At 38.5% G+C, this 24,386-nt stretch overlaps 1 long non-coding RNA gene across 1 annotated transcript in view; it reads right to left on the minus strand.

The window, feature by feature from the left end:
* Positions 1-12,401: 12,401 nt before the first annotated feature.
* The window catches only part of LOC139975625 (uncharacterized), a 233,551-nt gene continuing 221,566 nt past the window's right edge, over positions 12,402-24,386 (minus strand). The window contains exon 2 of the long non-coding RNA XR_011795818.1: positions 12,402-12,958. This is a non-coding gene — a long non-coding RNA (uncharacterized lncRNA). The remainder of the gene's footprint in view (positions 12,959-24,386) is intronic.

Genomic DNA, 24,386 nt, shown 5'->3' on the forward strand with positions numbered 1-24,386 from the left:
ACTGAATTAACGTCTGCTTTCTTATTGTTCTTTGTTTTCTTTTCACACGGGGAGGTTGTTTTCTCCTTTGATAATTTTCGCACACGTATCAGCGTTTACTATACATTCTCTTACACCCCATTAAGGAAGTATATGAACTGGAAAATTTCCAAAAGGATGGCGATCCTCCTGCGTTAATGTGCTTCCTAGCCAATTACTAGTTAAATCAGGGAGTTGTAACTCACCTGTTAAACAATCTGGCTATAGGTCGGGTCGTGAGCATGAAATGATGGGTTAATGCCTAGAAAGCCACAGTTTTAGGGTAACATTAACAGCTCATATATATAACACTGCTACCATTATGTGCACATGTATATAACACACTTATCTTATAGTCTGCATATGCCACAAATTATAGCACCCATATATAACTGCAAGAAGTTTACAAAAATTACCTTCCAGGAGGTCTTTACTTTCCAAATTGTTCTCATACTTTCTAAATTAAAGACATAATATTGACTGAATGTTAATTTCCTCAAGGGTGGTAATACAAATACAATATATATTTTTTTTGTATCAAAGGTGACCATATTTGAATACCTGGTATATAAGGGGCCAAAACAGCAAACCTTTGGAGCGGGATATACTGGTTTTGTATTGGGGTGTAAAATCTAAACAATTGCAAGTAAAAGATTCAAAGTAAAGAACATATACTTTACCAAACACGTTTTACGAGGTACAAAGTATATATTTATAAATTTGTAGTTAAGACGGTGCACTCTTTACTGCAGGAATGCGACAACTTAATAACGATTTTGCTCTCCCTTTCCTCTCTCATTCATTGCTGCAAATGTTTCTGTTGCAGCGATAGAAAGCAAGTGTAAATAAATGACACATGTTGACGCCAGAAATGTGTTCCACGTTCATTTCTATTGAAAATTTTCTATTGTAGATAATGTTATTGAACTCTGAATTCAAACATGGAAACGTTTTACAAACATTCACCTCAAAATTAGTGGAACAATGCCACGAAGATTAATATCTAGAATGAAAAACAACTTGTAGGTAGGGCCTATTGCTTACCGGCTAGATACAGACGTAACGATTAAAATGAACATATACAACGTGTACTGCACGCAGCCGCGTACACTACACACACACATATATACATATGATCCGTATTGTGCCACGCTTAGGGAATTGTGCCCACGCTTGGGAAAGTATGATTGGAATATATTAGGCTAGTTGTCATAAAACCTGTTCTTTAACAATTTGGAAGGCATTACATCATGTACAAACGAGAAGGCCCCATGAAAAAAATGCAAGTGAGACAAAAGCCTATACATCATATACTTTCTTATATTCTCTTTCAAACACTCCGACCCCCCCCCCCCTCTCACCCGTTTAATTTTCGAAGGTGTTTACGTTGCTACGGAGAAGTTTGGGTGTCCAGTTAGGTTCAAACTTGTTATATGCAACTAATATAGGTTATGTAGAAGGATTAAAGTATGCTGTATTGGCCCATATATGCCATATATTCAAAAATGGTCACCTCACCCCTGGTCAATATTCTTAAACGGTTATATTACCTCGTTGGAAGAAAAATTACCTCACTAGACATTCAGTCATCTTTTGTGTTCATTAAGAATGTCTGAGAACAATTTGGAGAGCGAAGACCTCCAAGGAAAGTATTTTTTGAACATTCCTAGCAATTATTGCAAGTTGCTTAATTTGCGGCCATTACAGTCCACAGATACAGTCTCAGATACAGACATATGTACGATTAACATATATACATAGACAACATATGTATAATGTACGCAGCCGCATACACTACACATAGGCTATACATATTGGTTAACATGCACGTGTGACAGTAACTTTATTGTGCCCATGCTTTGCACTATTAAAGAAGCCTTTATATTAGAATCCTCTTTCCGACACCCGGCCCACCCCCCCCCCCTGACACATATACATATATACCCATATACATATTGGTTAACATGCATGTGTGACAGTAACTTTATTGTGCCCACGCTTAGGAGAATTGTGCCCACGCTTGGGAAAGTATGACTGAAATATAGTAGTCTTCACAGAAACTGTTCGAAAATTAAGCGATTTAGATGGCATTAAAACCCAATACAAACAAGTAGACCCTTTAGGAACTGCACTATTTAAGAAGCCTATATATTACATACTTTCTTGAATCCTCTGTCCGACCCCCGACCCACCCCCCCCCCCGACACATATACATATATACACATTTTGGTTAACATGCATTTGTGACAGTAACTTTATTGTGCCCACTCTTAGGGAAATTGTGCCCACGCTTGGGAAAGTATCACTGAAATATAGTAGTCTTCACAGAAACCGTTTGAAAATTAAGCAAGAAGGAATTAAAACCCAATACAAACGAGTAGACCCTTTAGGAACTGCACTATTAAAGAATATTACATACTTTCTTGAATCCTCTTTCCGACACCCGACCCCCCACCCCCCGACACATATACATATATACACATATACATATTGGTTAACGTGCATGTGTGACAGTAACTTTATTGTGCCCACGCTTAGGAGAATTGTGCCCACGCTTGGGAAAGTATGACTGAAATCTAGTAGTCTTCACAGAAACTGTTCGAAAATTAAGCGATTTAGAAGGCATTAAAACTCAATACAAACGAGTAGACCCTTTAGGAACTGCACTATTTAAGAAGCCTATATATTACATACTTTCTTGAATCCTCTTTCCCACCCCGACCCCCCCCCCTCCCCCGGCACATATACATGTATACACATGTATACATATTGGTTAACATGCATGTGTGACAGTAACTTTATTGTGCCCACGCTTAGGGGAATTGTGCCCACGCTTGGGAAAGTATGACTGAAATATAGTAGTCTTCACAGAAACTGTTCGAAAATTAAGCGATTTAGATGGCATTAAAACCCAATACAAACAAGTAGACCCTTTAGGAACTGCACTATTTAAGAAGCCTATATATTACATACTTTCTTGAATCCTCTTTCCGACACCCGACCCCCCCCCCCCCGACACATATACATATATACCCATATACATATTGGTTAACATCACTGGCGGATCCAAGGGGGGCCAAGGGGGGCCATGCCCCCCCCCAAAGGTGAGCCAAAAAGTGTTTCCGAACATCCGCTAAATCATATGATTGGAAATTAAAAAAATCGAGAGGATTAGCAGTGGTAGACTAGTCTAAACCTTTTCGTTTTCTGGTTTAAAATTAAATGCAGAGCTCCCAACTGACCCGCAATTCGCGAGAATTAGACCCGCATTCTAACACCTAAACCCGCTGCCCCCCACAAGCGTCCGAAAAAACCGCATTGTAATTGTCAAGTATACATACAAAAATTTGTATCAAATTTTGACTTAGCAACCATCATTTCTTTAGCATTTAGCATAATAGAGTATAAAACCTCCTTTACAGCATCATTTGAACCTCAAATTAGCCTGTATTTCTTTTCATTGGGGCGAGCAGCGAACATTTTCATGCCACGGGAAAGAATGAATTATCACCTACTATTCAATTTATTGAGGTTACACACAAAAAAATGCATATCTCTCAGAAAATTTTGGGTGACAAAAGCCTTTCTAAGTGCCACCATTTTACATGTAGGCATCACCAGGATTCCAAACACCCCCTCCCCTTATACCCCTCCCCCAGGACGGCGAGTCGTGGCATGGACCAGCATTTGCCTTCTCAAGAGTTGGGAGCTATGTAAATGTATGAGCATGAGGATTTACAGTTTAACACCATTTTGCAGTTACAGGCTGGTTGTAAGAAATTTATAACCTATGAGAAATAAAATTTCTTGAGAAAGATGATCCCAACTTTGTTTTATAAATATTTTAGAAAATTACACCTGGGAAACATTTTTTTTAGAAGTAAATAAACATCACCATTGTACACTTTTGTCGCACCAAATTGCATCTGAGGGCAATCAGCAATAGAAAATTTTCCAAAGGGGAAGGGGCACCCCCTCCCCTTAGACCCCTCCCCAATATCACTCTAATGCCACTTTGGCCCCTCCCAAACAAAGGCCCTGGATCCGCCAGTGGTTAACATGCATGTGTGACAGTAACTTTATTGTGCCCACGCTTAGGAGAATTGTGCCCACGCTTGGGAAAGTATCACTGAAATATAGTAGTCTTCACAGAAACCGTTTGAAAATTAAGCAAGAAGGAATTAAAACCCAATACAAACGAGTAGACCCTTTAGGAACTGCACTATTGAAGAAGCCTATATATTACATACTTTCTTGAATCCTCTTTCCGACACCCGACCCCCCCCCCCCCCCGACACATATACATAGATACAAATATACATATTGGTTAACATGCATGTGTGACAGTAACTTTATTGTGCCCACGCTTAGGGGAATTGTGCCCACGCTTGGGAAAGTATGACTGAAATATAGTAGTCTTCACAGAAAATGTTTGAAAATTAAGCGATTTAGAAGGCATTAAAATCCAATACAAACGAGTAGACCCTTTAGGAACTGCACTATTTAAGAAGCCAATATATTACATACTTTCTTGAATCCTCTGTCCGACCACCGACCTCCCCCCCCCCCCCCTCCCGCGCCTCTTCATTTATTTTTCGAAAGTGTTACATACCGGGAAGTTTTGGTCTCCAGTTAGGTTCAAACCTTGTTATATGCAACTTCACTAGCCCAATACAAACGAGTAGACCCTACACTACTAAATATTACTATCATACTAAGTATGATTTATTGGTCCAATATATGCTACATATTAAAATATGGTCACCTTATGTTAAAATTCTTAAACTGTTTTATTAACCACCTTGGAGGAAATTTACCTAACTGGGAATCATCTTGTTGTGTGTGTTTATAATGTCAGCGAACAATATGGAGAGTGAACACCTTCAGGAAAGGACTTTTTTGAAAACTTCCAGCAATTACAGCATGCCGTAATTTGGGGCCATTACAGACTACTTTTGATGAGTATACGTATTTGAACTCGAAGCCCCTCACCCCACAATCAATTTCCCCTCCCTAAATCTATTACGCCTGATTGACTCTGCGATCAATTTCATATATAGGTTGATGATACCTATACTTACTTTTAATCTAACATAATATGTTGATTACATATATCAACTGAAAATTATAGTGGGGGATAATAACGAGGAAGAAACTGTACCCATCAGCCTTAGATTAAAATTGTATACGTACGCTTATGAGTACGGAATTTCCGACTGTGGCACTCTAATGTTTCCGACTGTCGAACTCTATTTTTCATAAATTCTTGCTATTTGTGAGTGACCTACAATTTTCGGTCAAACTTGACCTTTAATCAGTCATATTTACCACGTTTTCCTTGTCATATTAAGAAATTGTATCTCGCGGTTCTTATACTCCACCATACAAAACTTCGTGTGATTTTGAATACTCTAAAAAAAAACGCTAATAAACTACTGTACAACGTATACAATTAAAACCCTCAATGCTATTCTACGGAAGCTTAAAATGACCATCAACATAAGAAAAACTTTGCCCATAAAGTGAAATTTTTCAGTAAATTGTTAAAATAACAAGATAAAATCTTATCCCCCCCCCAAAAAAAAAAAAAACAGAAAAATGTTGGATTGCTTAGTTGCTTAAACTGAGCAATTGAACAATTTTTGAAAAATGTTTAATTGACAACTTATCATATCTCGTGTATTGGACATTTTGCTGCAAATTGTTCACTTGTTGACTTCGTTCCATCTGAGCAATTGAAAAATTGTCTGCAAAATGTTCAATTGACAACTTATCTTATCTCGTTAATTGGACATGTTTTTGGCAAAATGTTCAATTGTTCACTTCATCCCAATTGAGCAATTGTAAAATTTTCTGCAAAATGTTTAATTGGCAACTTATCGTATCTCGTCAACTCAACATTTTTCTGCAAAATGTTTAACTGTTCACTTCATTCCCAATGCTCAGTTGGAATGAAGTGAACAATTTAATTTTTTTCATGTGAGTGATAAATAGCCCCCCCCCCCCCCAAGAAAATAATATTAAGCGCGCTAGGAAAAAGCGCTGTATTTTGGGGTAGTTCACTATGTCGTCGAATATAATTTGTTGAAAAAGAAAAGTTTTCCCCTTTGTTATATTAACATAGCTTTTTTTGTTGGTAGTCTATGTAGCCTATCAAGCAGATAACTTATACTCATTGCTTACTCGCTAACCAGAGTGATTAATAAATTTGTGAAGTGATCAAGGGCCAGTGGTACAAATGTACCGAAAAAACCAAAGTGCAGTCGCGAAAGATGGAGTGTCTGACTGACTGACTGACACTGACTGTATCGTTGACGAGTAGGGTGTGGGGGGGGGGGGCTGCGGGTTACAAGGCAGCAGTCGGAATTTTCTGGCTCCAAATCCCATCCAGTTGGAATTTCAGCCACTACATCTCTCCCCCCCCCCCCATACCCACTCTCAATCATCAGGCCTTAGCTACGTCCCTGTGTATAATACGTAAACGACGTTCATTACTGTTTAGTTTTTACGGAAATGTCGAAAATAATTTATATCGCTTGAGAAAATAAGCATTATGCCAAAAAATTGGCATATTCACGTGTGGTGTTTGTAAAAATCACGCACCTATATACAAATATATAATAGCTAAGATTGTCCTGTGTCCGTTATATAATTCCATTAAAGAAATGCATACCTGAGACACGGAAGTATTATCCTGTGAGGGTACCGTAATACATTCATGCTTGAGACACATGCAAGTCTTAAAACCAGAATAGCAAGCCCCAAACATATAAACCTTCCCTTCCGGTTTCGAACCTCTGGACATACAATCAGCGTCCATATAGCCTAGTGGTTAGGGTGTCCGCGTACAGAGCGGGAGGCCCGTGGTTCGAGTCCCGGTGGAGGCTGGAAGTTTGTTTCACTGTTCTTGATTTACAAACTCATTACGATTTTCATATATATATATATATATATATATATATATTTTCATATTTTCATATTTTCATATATATATATATATATATATATATATATATATATGTATATATATATAGGCTATATATATATAGGCTATATATATATATATATATATATATATATAGTAAATAAACATACATAAGTGCCGTATAAAGGCAAAAATAGAGCGCCTACATTACAATACGTAGTACACACAGCGAAATCCATATGCATGTGCCGGATCAAGGTAATGGTTTTATTCTCCAATAGTTATATATAAGAAACGAATTTTCCTGAAAATTTTTGCAAACTACGTCTCGATCAAGTAACGTTAAATACACAAGTGATGTTTAATATGTTGAATGTCCAAAATGGAATGTAGCTATATCATTACGCTGTTGATATGGAACTGAATAAAATTAAAAATTAAGTACTGCCGCATTTTGAAGAGTGTCAGAATTTCAAACCTTTTAAAATGATAACTCGTGGGTCTCTGAAAAATATAGCAAGAATGTGTTTGTGATTACTGTCAAAAAGGCGTGATATACTGAATAACATGTAAATATCAAATGCTATTGTCACTGTGACACGCTTCACATTGTTTAATTGTTTATTGTAAGATTCCAGCTGCTATATGATCACTGAGTCAAAGCATGGTTAAATGATCGACAAACTGCTATATTCAGTTTCCTCCGACTTTAACATAAGTTCACGAGATCGTAAACAAGTTTTAGAAGCGGCAGTTCACGGCTTCCATACAGATTTTAATTTAGCTGCCTATTGTTGCTGGACCGTAGAATTCGGAAATATCAATGTTGGATGCTAACTACGGAGCTACAGAAGCGTAGAAAGGACATTGTACCATTGTATGATGGAGGTTTTTACCTCTATGATTGTACTAACAAATTTATGGACTAGTAGAACATAATGATAATATAATAATTGCAGCTTCCATGAACTGATATGTGAAAAGAATCGCTTTGCGTTGAAGACTTTTCGAAGACAAGACAAAAAAAACTATGGCTTGGAGGTTTCACACTGAGTACATAGCATCGCACAATTTTTGTCACTTAAAATCCAATCGAGTTTTCCCTTTGCTGTTTTCGCCAAGTTAGCTTCCGAGAACCCGCGACGTTTAAATGAGCATTTACAATAATTAGGGTACTTTAATTAGACCTCCTTTAACGCTATATTGGGGACCCAATGCAACCATGTGGTTCACCCCACCCACTCGCCCCCCCCCCCCCTCGTCAGGTTCCCCAATGTGTGGTAAACTTAACTGTTAATGCAAAGAATCGTTCTTAATTTTATTATGAACCTGTTTAATTGCATATGCCTTTGTTATAGAATGTAATCCGCTAATTTTAATTGGAAAGTTAGGTGATCGAGGAACACATTGACATCTCATGGATACAACATTTTCCCCTAAACTGATCCAGAATGGTCGTAGAATTCATCTAATATTACAAATGAGTCATATTTTGGATATTTGTGGATGTCTCCTTCTATCCAACTATATGTACCCCCTCCGAGTTTAGTCCTGAGATAGAAATTAAAATATAATTAGCCGGTTCTTTGGTGATGCCGTTTTTGCGGCTTTAGAAATGGTCGGGTCCAGAATAGCTATTTAGGGCATTTATTTAAAAACGGGGACAGGTGGGTGGGTGGGGGGGGGGGCACAAGCCTCGGAACTGGGATATCGAACAATCGGTACTCAGTGTCAGGCTTCAAAAAACCTCGGCTAAACTTTGTCGGTCATAGCGGCGCAAATCCATATTTGAGATTTAGGTAATTTTTGCTTAAATTTTGTGCGAAACTTTTTCCAACCTCCAACCTCCTACCACATGCCCCCTGCCCCTGCCCCTCCCCTCCCCTTCCCTCCCCCCGTTTTAAATGCTCCTCTTACGATTCCCATTGTCCATATCCTTTTTCATAGATTAGTCGAGATAGATTTCAACAGTCCGTTTTTTGCTCTGCCGATTTCTCTCAATATGCCGTCAAGTGATATTCGAAGAAGTATATTCAAGGCCTATATCATGCACGTAAAGCGATGAAACGCACAAATACCCACCGCAATATATGTACGAAACAGAAAAGTATACTGCTCACTTACTATAAATACCATTTCCAGATAATCAAGTGAAATTTCCGGTCACATCACAATGATAAAGTTTACTGTCTGTCACTTTGCAGGTCACTGGTTGGCTACTCCAGTTGGTTAGTAACAATAACGTAGTCAGTATAGTTAATTACGTCACAGCCTGGGCTTACTAGGAAGCGGGCAATTTGAAATCAGTAAAAGGCGGTATCACAAGTAGCAACACGTTGGTTTGATTCACACCGCACTTGATCCTCAATCGAGTTCTACATTGCAAAGAGCATTCAAAATGGACGATTCCGGCTTTCGTGGTTTATTGCAGAAGTAACAGAAAGCTCCGTGGAAGCAAGGTTGCCAGTTTATAAAAAGTACACTTTCAATTCGATCCGTCGCTGGTTTTTAATGATGTTCCGCAGGAAAATGTCATACGTGTATTGGAAAAAGAAAAAACATCTAGAAGCAGCGACAGTTGGAACTACCGCGGCAGTATGCACATGTTGTGACAGAAAGCTCGGTGCAAACATTTGAAGGAAGAATTAAAGGCACTCCAAGCACTCCTGGCTGAGAAGGAACAACTTCTTTCGAGAAAAAAAAAAACGAAAACGAAGTTCTCTGTGCTACTGGATTGTTCGGTACGTAACACTAGGCCGAGACTTATTAATGTAATTTTTCAATCACTAAAAGTCACCGTTATATAAACCCTAGACCTGTACAGGCATTCGCTCCTTTATAAACGATAAATTGAAAGAGTTAAAATATGACAGTGAGAGAAATAATATAATAATCTCCTTTTAGATATCTGTAAAATGTTTCATGCACAATTTGCCAGGGTATACTGTTATTGATACATTCACGTTCTAACCTTGTGATGGTGAACGTCACCCGACCACGTACCCCCTACCTCCCCCAACCCATAAACAAATCTGCTTTGTAAACCGTTGAAACATACAGTGGCGTAGGAAGGTACATTTGAGTAGGGGGTTGAAGACTGATGGCCGGCCCGGGGGAGGGGTCTAAGGGGAGTTTTTGCATTTCCAGGTGGCCTCAGATGCAATTTGGTGCAATAAAGCACACTTCAACACCCACCCCATTTTGTAAACTTAATTTTGTATTTTCACCTGGCCTTAGATGAAATTTGGTGCTCCAAATGAGATTTTTTTTCTCATTTGGAAATGAAAAAGGGGTTTTTCTGACTTGCGAAGCGGGGGGGGGGGGGGGGTGGGCGGAATGATACTTCCGCGCCTCCACATTTTCACTGGGGGGGGGGCTGGAGATTTTGACAGTTGGAGCTAGTATATTTTTCGACAAAGTAAACTATATGCCAACTGATCTTTATATATGTCTAATTCATACTTATTCTTGTGTCTTTGTTTACAGAAACTTCAGTGTAGATTGAGCGCAATGAAGAACATAGACTGGTCAGAGGAGAGAAAAGACAGACTGTACAGTGATGTCAACTGAGTATATGTCATCCGAGGAATCTGACATGGAGAGCGAACGAGCTAGGGTACCGTAGTGCAGGAGTTCACTTGGGAGTCGGAAAGACTGAACAAAATGAGGCTGGACTCATTCTTATAAGGACGTTCTCCTTAGCGAAAAGTCCAGAAAAAAGGATACCCACCGTTAGGAAAGGAGACGTATCTTTAAAATGCGTACCGACTGACGCCCCAACTTGGGCTGTTAATTAGGCTGAACAATAACAATGAAGGTATGACCCCCCTCCAAATGGTGAAAATGGTCATTGTTTGATGTGCAGGATTAAGCTTGTGGGAGGCCCGTGGCAAACAGTTTATTGGAGCTCCCATAGAGATACATTGGTACCGGATAACGCCGGATGTATAGCTCACAAAAGACATCTATTTGCCCACGGTGGTTATGATACGTACATTAAAACATCACATAAAAACAGTCATTGATCAACAGCGTAAAGACTGCATATCGAAGTCCATTTCGTTTGACTTCTTTGAACTTTTTGTACCATATACAACGTAGAATAATGTAACGTTATAACAATATTTCTTTGAATTTTTTACCCAACGTTTAAACTCGTGCCCCTGTTGCACGTAGATAATCCTGTCCTGAGCATTTGTTGATTAATGAGGCACCAGGAACAAACAGCAAACGCCGTTGTTTCGGATACAAACAAGTTGCAGTGGACGATTTTGTATAATAAAGAAGAGTTTTCTCTAATTTAACATTTGGTGTAATTACATGATACCTTTAAAACGAAATCCTGCCTGAGATAAATGCAACAAGGAAGAAAGAATATGCCCATAATAATAGATGTCAGATTAATTATTATTTCCTTGTTAGTCTTTTGCTTTAATGGAAGCCTTTTTTTAATGTCCCTTCACAGCTAATATATTCCATCAAGGGATTAAATGTTAAGGATTAAGTTATCCTTCAAATATTTTTAGGAAACAAAAGCCAAGAAAAAAGCATGATTCTATTAATTTTTAATGAATCATTTAGTAAATCATATTTTAAAATAAGACATAGCTATAGAGCATAGGTCTAATAACTTGTCGTCGAAATGTTGTTGTACTTGTACGTTTGTCTTTCATTATTCATGCATGTTTAATTCCAGACTTTCAGGGAAAAAATTTAGAGATCTTGTTTGGGCTATCATTGCATTTTATATCAAAATATATGTTAATTAAAATAAAATTTAAAGCAGCAACGAAATATTAAGCGTGCTACGAAATGAGGCAGGAAGTGGTGTTCTGTGTCAAGTTCGTTCCACATAAAAGAGGCTGGTACCGTTTCCGGGCTTGGGTGGGGGGGGGGGGGGGTCGAGGGGCCGATAACCATCATGGAAGAAGTGCCTAGGCGTTTATATCATCTGAGGATAAACACACCGAATTTTAAACATAAATTTGTTTGGTTCAATTTAACTGCTGATATATGTTAAGTTACTTCAAGTGGGTAGCTGGTTTTCAGAGGTTTTGATTTGCAAACTAGTAACTAAAAATAGAAACATTCCATAGTTACTTGTTTTTTTCCTTCTTTCACCTGGCATTAAAATCGTTGCATGTGTATATAATTGCCACAATGTAAGTAGAGTAATATTTGGGCATCAAAAAACATTCTCCGGACAATAATGCATGTTTTGAAATTTGAAAAGGAAAATGGCTTCTCGAGGTTTAAACTTTGTATTCAAAAAGCTGAATATTCAACACTATGATGTAAAGCAATATTGAGTTGCATTTAGATGTATTTACACATTAGAAGTGGTATTTCGTTTATTTACATAATTTTTGTATAAGTGTAAAAATAACAAATAAACGTTTACGATGCGATATGAGGTGCAAATATATAAATAAAAAAGTGGAAAATCAAACGAGTGTGATTTTATGTTTATTATTTTTAATTTTCTTTAAATCAAATGTAATATTTGATAGAGGTGGTCCGTGTATTTCTCAGCCTAATCAACCCGATTAAGACTCCCTAAACGTGGCGAATAAGCCCAGCCCCTGTATTGGTCGTAAGTAATGTGTTTACGATGACCACGTTTCTCCGTATATATTGGTGTAATCATGGCGTTTACGATGATCAATGCGAGAAGTTTACTGCTGGATTCAAACGTAAACTCCAGATTAACGGTCATGTTTAAGGTAGCGAATCTGTTGTAATTGTGACCGGAAACGTAAAGATTACCCTTCCCTGAAACCGCACGATTAAGTGAGCTTCACCGTATTTGGATGACACTTGGCGTTTACGGTCACCGCGTACTCGGTAAATAAGTCATCGCGAACGCGGAAAACTCACGCGTTTAAGTTGGGTCGTAAGCTTACCTTAATCACTAGTTTCAGGAGTGGAAACGTAACGGAAACAGGCTGGAACTCGGAATTTACGTCGCAATTACAGACCGAAAACGGCGATTTAAACGCGTGTTTTTTTCCCGTGCTAGTATTAATACGAATATATACGCCTATTAAATTTAATTCAAATATATACACGTATTAAATCAGATAACAAATGGCATGTCTTATAGCTTTCACTAACGAGTTTCAAGAGTTATCACATTGTAGCCTCGCCAGTGCAATAAATGAAAGATTGCACAGTTCGTCTCTATTGACGTACACTCAGGTCAAACGTACTTTGATCTAGACAACAACATTCCTCGTCCAACAGACAAGGAACAGTATTTGAGAGAGTTCTCGCATTTATCGCGGATATATGTGCACATAGCAAGAGCGGAAATGTGTTTTCGTGTATATTCAGTGGCGTCGCCAAGGGGGGGGGCAGGGGGCACGTGCCCCCCTGGAAAACCTAGTGCCCCCTGAGTGCCCCCCCCCCCCATCTGAGATTTGGGTTGGTAAGAAAAATATATATATATTTTGTTATATTCAACTCTCATCATCTCAGTTGGTTTTTCTTAAGGACAAAGAAGCACAGTAATTCGTATTTTCTTCAAATGAGCTGCGAAAAAATGAAAAGTTTATCCTTGACCGTCGGGTATCGAAGTCGTAACCCGCGCCATCACAAAAGGTGTCGATATTTACATTGAATGTGTCAGTGCTCACGCCATACCAGCGGCTATACACGTCCGCTTGACAGGTTAGGAGCTGACGAAATGTGAGAATGTGAGGGTCCGCAGGCACCATACTTGCCTATATTTGTGGACCCATATATTAACCCTGTTGTGTAGGGGGTGCAGAGGTCATTTGAGGTCAGATGCTTGTAGGAACAAATGGCGAATGTTCACACCTGCATACTGAGCCATACTCGATGTGTGATCAAACTTTGGATTGCATGGTGAGATCTCTGATAGGAGCCAATAACGATGCTGGAACCTGTTACATTTTAATAGATAATGGGAGAAAAAGAGAAGGACAAGAAAGGAGTCGGGGGTCATGCACACATTAATTCAACAAATGTAGGTACTATTGATAGGGTTAGGCATAATATCGACAGCATGTGGTTCGTATCCTCTGCAAAATTCTGCGCGTAGTTAAAATCATTACCTCAAAAATAGCAATTTCTGGAGATATCTTCAGATCGAATTTAGCATCAAATGTGGCACCATTTTGCATCTAGCCCATCCTCCATATGCAAAAATTTTCCAAAGGGGAGGGGGGCACCCCCTCCCTTTAGACCCTTCCCCCAGGACGGCGATCCGTATCCACCTAAGTGCCCCCCATCAGATGCTGGTGCCCCCCCAGACTGAAAAGTCTGGTGACGCCACTTATGTGTATATTCGAATTGATCCGTGCATTATATTGAATTTAATCCCCATATGTATTCGAACTAATGCGCGGATTGGATTTAATACGTGTATATATTCGAATTAATACGCGGTTATATTTAAGCCTAATGATTGGCTAATAAGATATGCGCGCATATATTCGAATTAATACGCGTATATATTCAAATTAAAATCCGGATATATTATGCGGTGTTTGTCCCACATGGCTTGCCATAGACGTAAGTAGCAAAATATATGTACGCTACCATAGAACGTTATTTTGAACACGCCATAGGCCTATATAAATGACCTTTTCTTTTCTCCAATTCTCAACGAGTTTACTTAGCTGGCCCCTTCGCACGTACCTCTATAGTGACGTAGGCTATAATAATGAGCTCGTGCAACCTTTTGCATCAGATAAGACAGTCCTACCTTTATTTCATGCATCAATATCTAATCGATATATACTTGCCATTCTTACAGAAATCATTAGATAACACAACACAGATATATATATATATATATATTAAAGTTTATAATAACAAAAAGAATACACAAATAGTTTTTGTTTCATTTTCTGCTAAATCATTACGTATATGACTAAATCCACAAATAGCCTTGTATTACAACTGCATCGCAATTGTAATCAAATTTTTGATCAAACGATCACTAGGCAAACTGCCCTTGACCGTGTGGGATTCAAACATCCACCCCACAAGAAGATATGCTGCCGCCGTCTTTATCATAACCAAATTACATTTTTTCCCCCTTTGTCAAGACCTTGAAGGCCCTTTATAATATATCACGCGCGTTTTTTTTTTCTTGAAGTCATTCGAACTCACCCTACATTCCACAGAATTTTATTCCCTAGAGTTTAGGATGAAAAGAGTATATACTTTGCGGGAGAAATTGGGGGAAAATATGAGCCTTAAAGCTGAAGTGCCGTATCGTTAAAGAGATTATATACATATAGCTATATAATTGCGTTTGGTTTGATAACAACAACAAAATCGACAGTTCGTTTTTTGACTCATCACTATATTGGAATTTAAACACTTTTCTTTTTTTCGCTTTCATTCAGATAAATTTGACACTAATTGATAACAACATTTCATTACAATAAAAGTTCAATATTTTGTCTACACATAAAAGGCCTATTGGAAAATGTGGAACACTTTGAAAGTTTCTGAGTTGCTCTTTCAAGTTTTCAAATATGGGTATTCTCTGTCACGTCGGAACGTCCTTGCTATAGTTTTTACAAAAGATGTAACATTATAGCCTATTCGTTGCAAACGTTACATGTTGAGGCTTACTGTAGGAGACTGGTCTGTAGATCGCAACTCATGTTTGCTATCGATTAGAGAGCATTTTTGCACCACTTCCTGCCCCCTCACAATCCCTGACCACTTCATACACACGTCATTGTTCAAGTAATAAACCTTGGTGAAATTGTAAAATTGGAGGAGGATAACCCCATGCAACTCCATCGTCAGTCGAAGTATTTCTATTCATGCATGTATACTTCAACATCCAAGCCACAAATAGAAACAAAACGTATTACGAATAAGATGTCCCCATGTAGCCCCCCCCCCCCCCCCCCTTTGGCAAACTTTCTGCGTGCAATCAGGCGGTTGGATATCGGACTCTATGATGCGCATGTCGACTTTCCTTTGCCAGGAAAGTCATAGAGGTGGAAGTTAGCAACGTGAGATCATATTAATTCACATGAAATTTCCAGCCGCTGTATATAGGCTACCCGGAATATGTGGGTTAATATACGGGGAAGTGGTCAATCCAACAAACACGAATCAAAATATATTCGGCGAGATAATTAGACGAAATGCAATCGATCGATCAAATTAGAAATGTCCTCGACGTCGGGTCCAATTTTTTGTCTTCTAACGACTGCCCTTCCTACACAGTTTCCATGACAACAGAGATGGACTTTGCCGCGAAGAATGACGTACAGACGCCCATTCCTGAGCGTGACGCACATGTATACATTATCTTTGTGTATTTATGATTTGCCTTGGTTTTTTGTTTTATAACAATAATAATCATTTTCGGTTTTAATCCTTGTAGTTGTTTCTTTGGGGCCTTTCCCCCGTTTCATTCCCTGTTGGAAGTTGCATTTTGTGGTTTTCTTTCCAAAGAATATCTTACCTCACTCAGGTTAAACGTACATTTAAACAGGATGTTCAACTCACATGATTTGAAAACCCGATACGCATGTTCTTCAACTTATGATACACTGAGTGGTGCATGCAGCGGCGTAGGAAGGTACTTTTGAGTGGGGGGGGGGGCTGAAGACTGATGGCCGGCCTTAGGGAGGGGTCTAAGGGGAGGGGGACCCCTCCCCCTTTGGATTTTTTTTGCATTTCCAGGTGGCCTCAGATGCAATTTGGTGCAATATAGCACACTTCAACCCACCCACTCCATTTTGTATATAATTTTGCATTTTCACCTGGCCTTAGATGCAATTTGGTGCTCCAAATGAGATTTTTTTCTCAATTGGAAAGAAAAAGGGGTTTTCTGACTTGCGCAGCGGGGGGCGGAATGATACTTCCGCCCCTCCATATTTTACACTGGGGGGCTGGCGCCCCCAGCCCCCCCGGTTCCTACGCCCTTGGGTGCATGGTAGTTTAATATCCATATAGAAATTAAAAGTATAGGATCCTAATTAAAGCACCTTCCAAGGTTTTCTTTCCCCCAAATGAAAGCAAGATAATGCATCCAGCTCCACTTTAAAACAATGATTCCGTATGTAAACACATTACTATATATAAGCATATTCACATTTATTTATTAATTTAAACAGAAATGCGGCTGGTGAAGCTATAGTGGATAGCAGCCATTATATACCTATTTGTATAGGCTGTTATCGATCATTATTGAAACATTTATTAAATGTTGGTTTAAAGGTTACATGTTAATCGATAGGCTATATTATGTAGATTGACAATTTCTATCTTCATAAGATTGAACATTTTCTAAGTCATGTTCTCTGATGTCATTTGCCTGGTATGTTGCAATTATAAATGACAAGTTATCAAGGTCTTACGGGTGTATGTTTGTCAATACAAACATTTCATAATTTACTTAAAAGAAATGGAAAAATGTATTGTTATTATTCGGAAATGTTCTCTATGAACGTATATGTGTGTGGAAGTTGGTAAACTTTTAATTGATTGAATATTAAAATGCAATATAAATTGAAGTTTTCATTTTATTGTCACCGAATCTGTTCCATCCTCGAATATGATTTTTAGTAACATTTCCTTGGGTATCCCGTTGGTATAACTTCTTTATCAATCTCGAATACGATCACATGACACGCATGCGCATCTGAAATCAGAATACAGCGGCGCCTTCTGTGAGTCCATCCATGAAAGGGAGCTTGTTGTCACTTCCAGTGACCGTCAAGAGCTTCCGATCAAGAGAAATATATGACGCAGATCGCACGTTTACATGGAATCCATACGGCCTACCCACACTAAAATTTACGAAGTAGCCATGGGCAACGAATCAGGAGTGCGTGGTCTTACGATTGCGTAACATACTACCTAACATTTTGTGAAAATGACCTTAAAAAATTAAAGGAAGTACAACAGACTAACTTCCGAACCAGGGGTTTCTAATGATATGTGCATGTATTATCATGTAAATATCCTATTTAGATCGGCATTTTTGGTTTACTATTTGCATCCTAAATTAAACGTATTTAGGATATTAAGAATGTGAACGGATGTTACACAATCATTTTGACGGCGTAGAAAACTGTTAAACGTTTAGTCTTTATGGTTCACAGGTTCGATGGAGCCTGGGGGAAATGTGCACCCCCTCCCACCCTCTTTTACAGTCTTACGAAAATCCTCAAAGTTGACTCTTTTGAAGCATAAGTGCCCATATTTGTAATGACGAAAATGACCTTTTGTTCAGAAATTTTATAAAAAATGTAAAAAAACGTGCGAATAGATCCATTTTGTCGAGAAATTGTGTAGTAATTTGGGAGTTTGCTCTCTCAAATCGAAGTCACACGTCCAAAAACTAATCGAAGTTTTTACCACTACCTCTCCCTCTCCCCTTCCCCCTACATTTAACCCTCTTTCTTTGTCTCTCTCAGTTCTCAAGAAACTATAAGATCGGTATACTGGACTCCACAATTAAACAATGAGTCACGTGTGAATTAGTATAGAACAGGAAATTTTGGTTACGATTCATTCAATTTAAATGATTTCCGACCATCTGCGATTACAAATTAATCTTAGGTATATAGAAAACGGAACAACGGTTTTTGCAAATAACACAATGAAAGGAGTAGAGAGATCAAGATGGCACAATGACATAAGGTCAAGGGTCATTGGAGTAAAAGGGAAAAGTTCAGTTCTTGTATTTTAGTCAACAACTTTACTCAATCCTGCTGAATTTAATACTTACAAAATAGATTGAATTGGATCTAACGGAAAACATCCTCCTATAAATTTTGCTAGACGAAAATCACGAAAAGTGAAGAGTACTGAGCGACTAATTCTCAATAATTCGTCATCCCTGCGGACACATATTTTTCATATCGGTATTAACAGGAGCGTACATTCACCATTCTTCCAAGTGGATGAAGAGCGATTTCGGTATACCAACGATACGAGTCGTATATATATATATATATATATAGTAACACATATATGTTGTCTATACAAATTACTAAAATACTATATGTATACATAGTTTGTCTTTATGAACTACTACAACAGAGATTTTCTATACTAAAATGATATAAGTATATAGAGCCTATATAATCTATGAGAAGGCTATACACGAATCATATATTACTATACTATACTAAACTTTATAGACTATACTCTACTATGCGTGTGGTATAAGGTAAACGTAATTTACTCAGGCCATCACCTTTTTTGTTTAGTCGTCTTTTTTTTTCGCTCTTTCATCTTCCTTGGATATATATATCGAAAGGTTTCAGCTAAGAACTTTTAAGAACAAATATAAAATGTAACATTAGACTGATATGAATGACAACCAATCATGTTAGCGGCCTCATGAAAATCTCTTTCCACTAGTAAATAAACTGGAGGTTTCTATGATATGAAATGATTTGTTGATTATTTTCCAAATTGTGTTATGAAATTATCTTAATTCATAGCATTTACATGAGTAATATCAGAAAAGTAATACTTAGCTTACTTTTGCATGGCAAAATCATTCCCTTTGTCATTTTAACACAGCCAATGAATGCCAAGTATAACCCCTATGTTTTTTGCACCTTAGAATACATTAATTATAACAGTCTAAACGTACTGGTAATGTTGCTTGAGTTTCTGGAAAGAGCATGTGCTATAAAGCCATTAGAAAATTTCAAATACATAGTAATTGAGTGAAATCAAAGTCTCTTCCAATTACAAGTATAGTGACATCATTTGGAGGGATATGTGTTTTAAAACATTTCTTTGAAACACTTCTAGGCTTTAATAACCATAACTTTTTTGTTATTATGTCACTTTTGAATGACAAATATAGACCTTTTGACCTCATAATGCAGCCAATAAAATCACCATAGCATTCTTTGCACTTTTTGACACTTGCCACACTTCAACATATACTGATGTTCATTTGGAATGTTTGTGATCCCAAAGTTGATTGTATATGTTAGGCCTATTTGCATTTCTGGTATCTGTGCTAAAATGCTGAGGAATATAATTGCATATAAAGATGGTAATTAATAGAAGACAATGGTAGATAACCTGAACTAACTGGAAAGAAAGTTAAATAGATTAACTGATGTGCCTTAAAAATGCAACAAAAGAAGAAAACAACAACAACAACAAATGCATAAGAAGTTCTTCTGTATCAAACAAGCTCCCTAAGATGAGTTCTTGAATATCTGGTTCTGATAGTTTAGCTTTCATCTTCTGTAGCCTAGCTTGTCTTTTTCTTCAGTACCAACACAACTTGGGCAAGTATTTATGTATGCTGCATATGGCATACTACCATTTGAGCTAAGGTTAGCTAGGAAATTCATGATAACTTCATTAATGTCATTTAGGAAAGTCACAGCAACTTCATTAATGTCATTTAGGAAAGTCACAGCAACTTCCTTAATGTCATTTAGGAAAGTCACAACAACTTCATTAATGTTATCATCATGAATATTACCAACTACATCATGATCCATGACTAATATTATCTGTACCATCATCTTCAGAGTAACTGTTGTTGCTGGTCAGGCGTGTAGCGAGGATTTGCCGAGGGGGGGGGGGCGAAACTTTAGGCAAACTATCAGAGCCGTAGATACAGCATTGAAAACTATCTAAGCGTAGCGCCACCTGGTTTGGCGCGAAGCGTACAAGAAAATTTTGGCTTAAAATGCCTCCCAGATTGCTGGAAATGACACTTCCCAGGCCTTGTAAGTTGCATCTTAGCATTTTCTCTTTTGAAATTATTAGCGATATCATAAAAACATACAAAGAAAATTTGCTCAAAGGGGGGGGGGCGGCTGCCCCCTTCGCCCCCCCCCCCCCCTTGGCTACGCGCCTGTTGCTGGTACAACCGGCATGATGGTCATTGTTCCAATATACTGATCCTCCTGCTACTTCAAAATTGTGATCTTTTCTGGAACAAGAATCTGTCTCTACATGATTGGAGGAAATGTGACGTCTAAAGCAGTATAAGTTATAAAATGTTTCAGAACAGGTACCCTGCATACCAACTAGTGTTATTCTTGTACTATAGAATGAATCCCATGTTTGTACTTTAGATGATTTAAAAGTAGTTTTGTATCGAGTCCTTACTAGGCTACCAGACACCTGAACAAATGTAAGAAGTATTGTACATAGAGGAGATGAATCTTCGACTCATTTAGAATAATGACAGTTTGTTATATAGGCTTGCCACTTCCTGGAAAATTCACACGTAACTCCACTATAGGTATGAGCTCCTGTATTGCAGAGTCATCTAGCAAACTTGAATGCCTCTAGGTCAATTTCATTACGTCGTATCTGAAGCAAACTAAAATAAACAAATTATTTTTACATGTTGACAGTGTTAACTGAGTTAACTTCCACTTTCACTTCTAACCTACGCTTAGGCTTTCATCAAAGAGTAGACATAGGCAACTATGCCTACATGAAGCTCTCATATGGGCCTCCTAGAACCAATATGAATTAGTCACAAGCACTTTAGACTGTCCTCAAATACTTCTCATAGTCAAGATGGGCTAGACCTTAGAAGCCTATTACTATTAGTACAGTACTTGCATGCTAGCTAACGCTAGGCTTCTGTGGGACTGTTACTTCATTACCGGCTTATAATTTGTAGGCCTATGTTAGGTCAAGTAGGTCCAAGCCTACTTCAGTTTTGATGATTTCTGTAGCCTATGCTACATACTTTGGACACAGTTTATGATTATGCATGGCAATTGATGTTTCCACTCAAATGATCTCCTTACAATAGTGAGTCTTCGATGTTCTCGATTGGGGGGGGGGGGGGGGTGACTAGACGTAGCCTACAGTATCAGTAGTTAGTGGGACTAAGTATCTGTTAGGGGTAGCCTGCATAGCCTAACTCGTAACAACCTAGCCTACAGATACGAGTTAGACCTATATCGTATGTCGGCAATGTATATCTACGTATGATGGTTCATTCCGTAACCTAGGCCTATGTGCCTTATACAGCGGTTAACGGCGGTCGACCAAGGGCGGCGGAACCGGGGGGCACAGGGGGCACGTGCCCCCCCCCCCACTTTTCCTCAGGTTAAAAATGTGCCCTTTTTCTACATAAAAATTGAAGTGTCTTAAGTTAGCAAGAGGCCAGGGAACCAGAATGAACACTCGGGAAGGGCCGTTTCCGGCCATCTGAGGGGTTTGTAAAACCAAAAATTTTCTTGTACGCTCCGCGCCAACCGATGGTGGCGCTCCGCTCAGATAGTCGTGCATACAACTTTGCAAATCCTGGCTACGCCCTTGACTTTTAATGAATTTCTGTGGGTCAAACTCAAAGCTTATTTCGAATGGAAAAAAAATTGGTTAAGATATTAACAAGAAATAAACTCTAATTCGGAAGATTCCTACGTTAGCACCTAGCATGATTTCACCTCATTTTGTCTCAAAAGAAAACTTGTTCCTTGTTTCCCAATTTGCACATTGGATATTGCAGTGCTAGTATGCATATTTTCCTTGAGGGGGGGGGGGGCGGGACGTTGATGGAGTGATGTGTATACGCAAATAAGTTAATACAATAAGAGTTATCAAGGGTACTAAATATAAGGCTGCATCAGTCCAATCGAATTTCTGCAAAGTGCCCTTTGATGTCGGTGCCCCCCCCCCCCCCCAGATTAAAAGTGCTTCCGCCGCCCTTGCGGTCGACACGAACAATCTTGCAATGAGTCGAAAATATCACACATCATCAGCATCGGCACAATAATACACCTTCAAAAGGTGCTACTTACTCCTCCATTCCACAGTCTAAACTTTTTGGCGGCTTCGGACTCAGTGTTGACCAAGATTTACAATATCACTTTCGGCCAAACTCCAGGAGTCTACCTCCGTGCAGGTAGTTCGTCGGTTTAACTCGTCGTGTACGCGTGAAAACGCGTAGAGCTGCAGCTGCAGTTGTATAACTCGACAGTGCTCGATTAGTTCTTAATAATTTGCAATTGATGACAGTTTAACATTACTAAACACATTTAGTCAAAGAGCGCTTCCGCAAGTAGTAACTTTTTGGACAAACAATTTGACAAAACTTATCAAACATGTCTTGACTCCAATGTTTTTAAAGTACTATTATAGGAGTGAGGTATACGCGTTTGTGTAATACTAATGCTATATGTACATATACGGGTGTTCGTGCGTGGGTGGGTGGGATTATTTTGTTGAGAGGGGGGGTCTTTCCCCTTATACGTAACATAACAACAACAAAACACAGAGAGAGATAATTAAATAGGGACTGCTAACTCTCCGATTATTTAAAGAAGTTTAAGACATGTTTCTGAAGAGAAAACGGCTGATGTTCTTTTTTTCAACATGACAATGTTTATGACGTCATCAAGTCATCACGATATCGTACTTTTAGATTGTTATGGTCAGGCATCGAACCGTGAGAATTGATCTTATCGAATTAATGTTAGCCTAATTATAATTAAGTCTAGACACCGCTATAGTTAATGAACACATCCATTATACAGGACACTATTAGCCAAGCGAACGAAGTCAGATTTCATATGAACGGGTGGGTCGCTGTACTTTTCTCTTTACTGGTTTATGATCAATATCAAGCGACTAGATTCGAAAAAGGGAAGGGAAAAAATGAGGGTATAACTTTTTTATCGATAAAGAAGTACATGTAATTACTGTATATGTACTTTCATATAATTACAATTGAAAGTAAAATTTTCATGTTTACGAAATTAGTACGATGGTATTTATTGGAGAAGACAAGATATGATACAAATAAAGGAAATCATGTTTTTAACTACGGTACCACAACAGTCCACCATGTTGTATAAAAAACATCTAATTATCTGTATGGGCGTTTAGGGATGACTTTGTCACAAATTGACTGGGCTATTTAGTCTAATGCACAGTCCATTAAAGGTCAGTTCCTCATACAACAATGCTCAATAAATGCACGATTTGCATGGCCTTATGTCAAGGGGGGGGGGTAGGAAGCTTCCAAAGAGTGGGGGGTGGGGGTGGGGTACAACGTCAGAGGGGCACTTTCTCATTCCACAACCACCAATCGTCATGTTATAAACCGATACACACCGACCATATCACTTAAATAAATATAATGTGTTAGTATGCTATTAATAGTATTTTGGTGCACGTGAATAATTCAAATAAAATATTCAAATTAACAAAAGCTTAAGATATCCAAAAGACAGTTCTTCATGCAAAGGGGCACATCATATTTGCCAGTAGGGCACATTTACTATTTTGGAAGAAAAGTGGGGGCACGTGCCCCCAGTGCCCCCCTCCGGCTCCTACCCCCTGCCTTAGGTAACATGCTTACAACGTAATACACATTTTCAAGGACAAATAATGCCGAATGACACTATCCAATGGTTGGCTCTGTTTATTCACATGAAGTTCAAAGAACATATTATATTGAGTTATAATGGTATGATTGTTGAAACAA

Source organism: Apostichopus japonicus, chromosome 11 (assembly GCF_037975245.1).
Source record: "Apostichopus japonicus isolate 1M-3 chromosome 11, ASM3797524v1, whole genome shotgun sequence".
NCBI lineage: Eukaryota > Metazoa > Echinodermata > Holothuroidea > Aspidochirotida > Stichopodidae > Apostichopus > Apostichopus japonicus.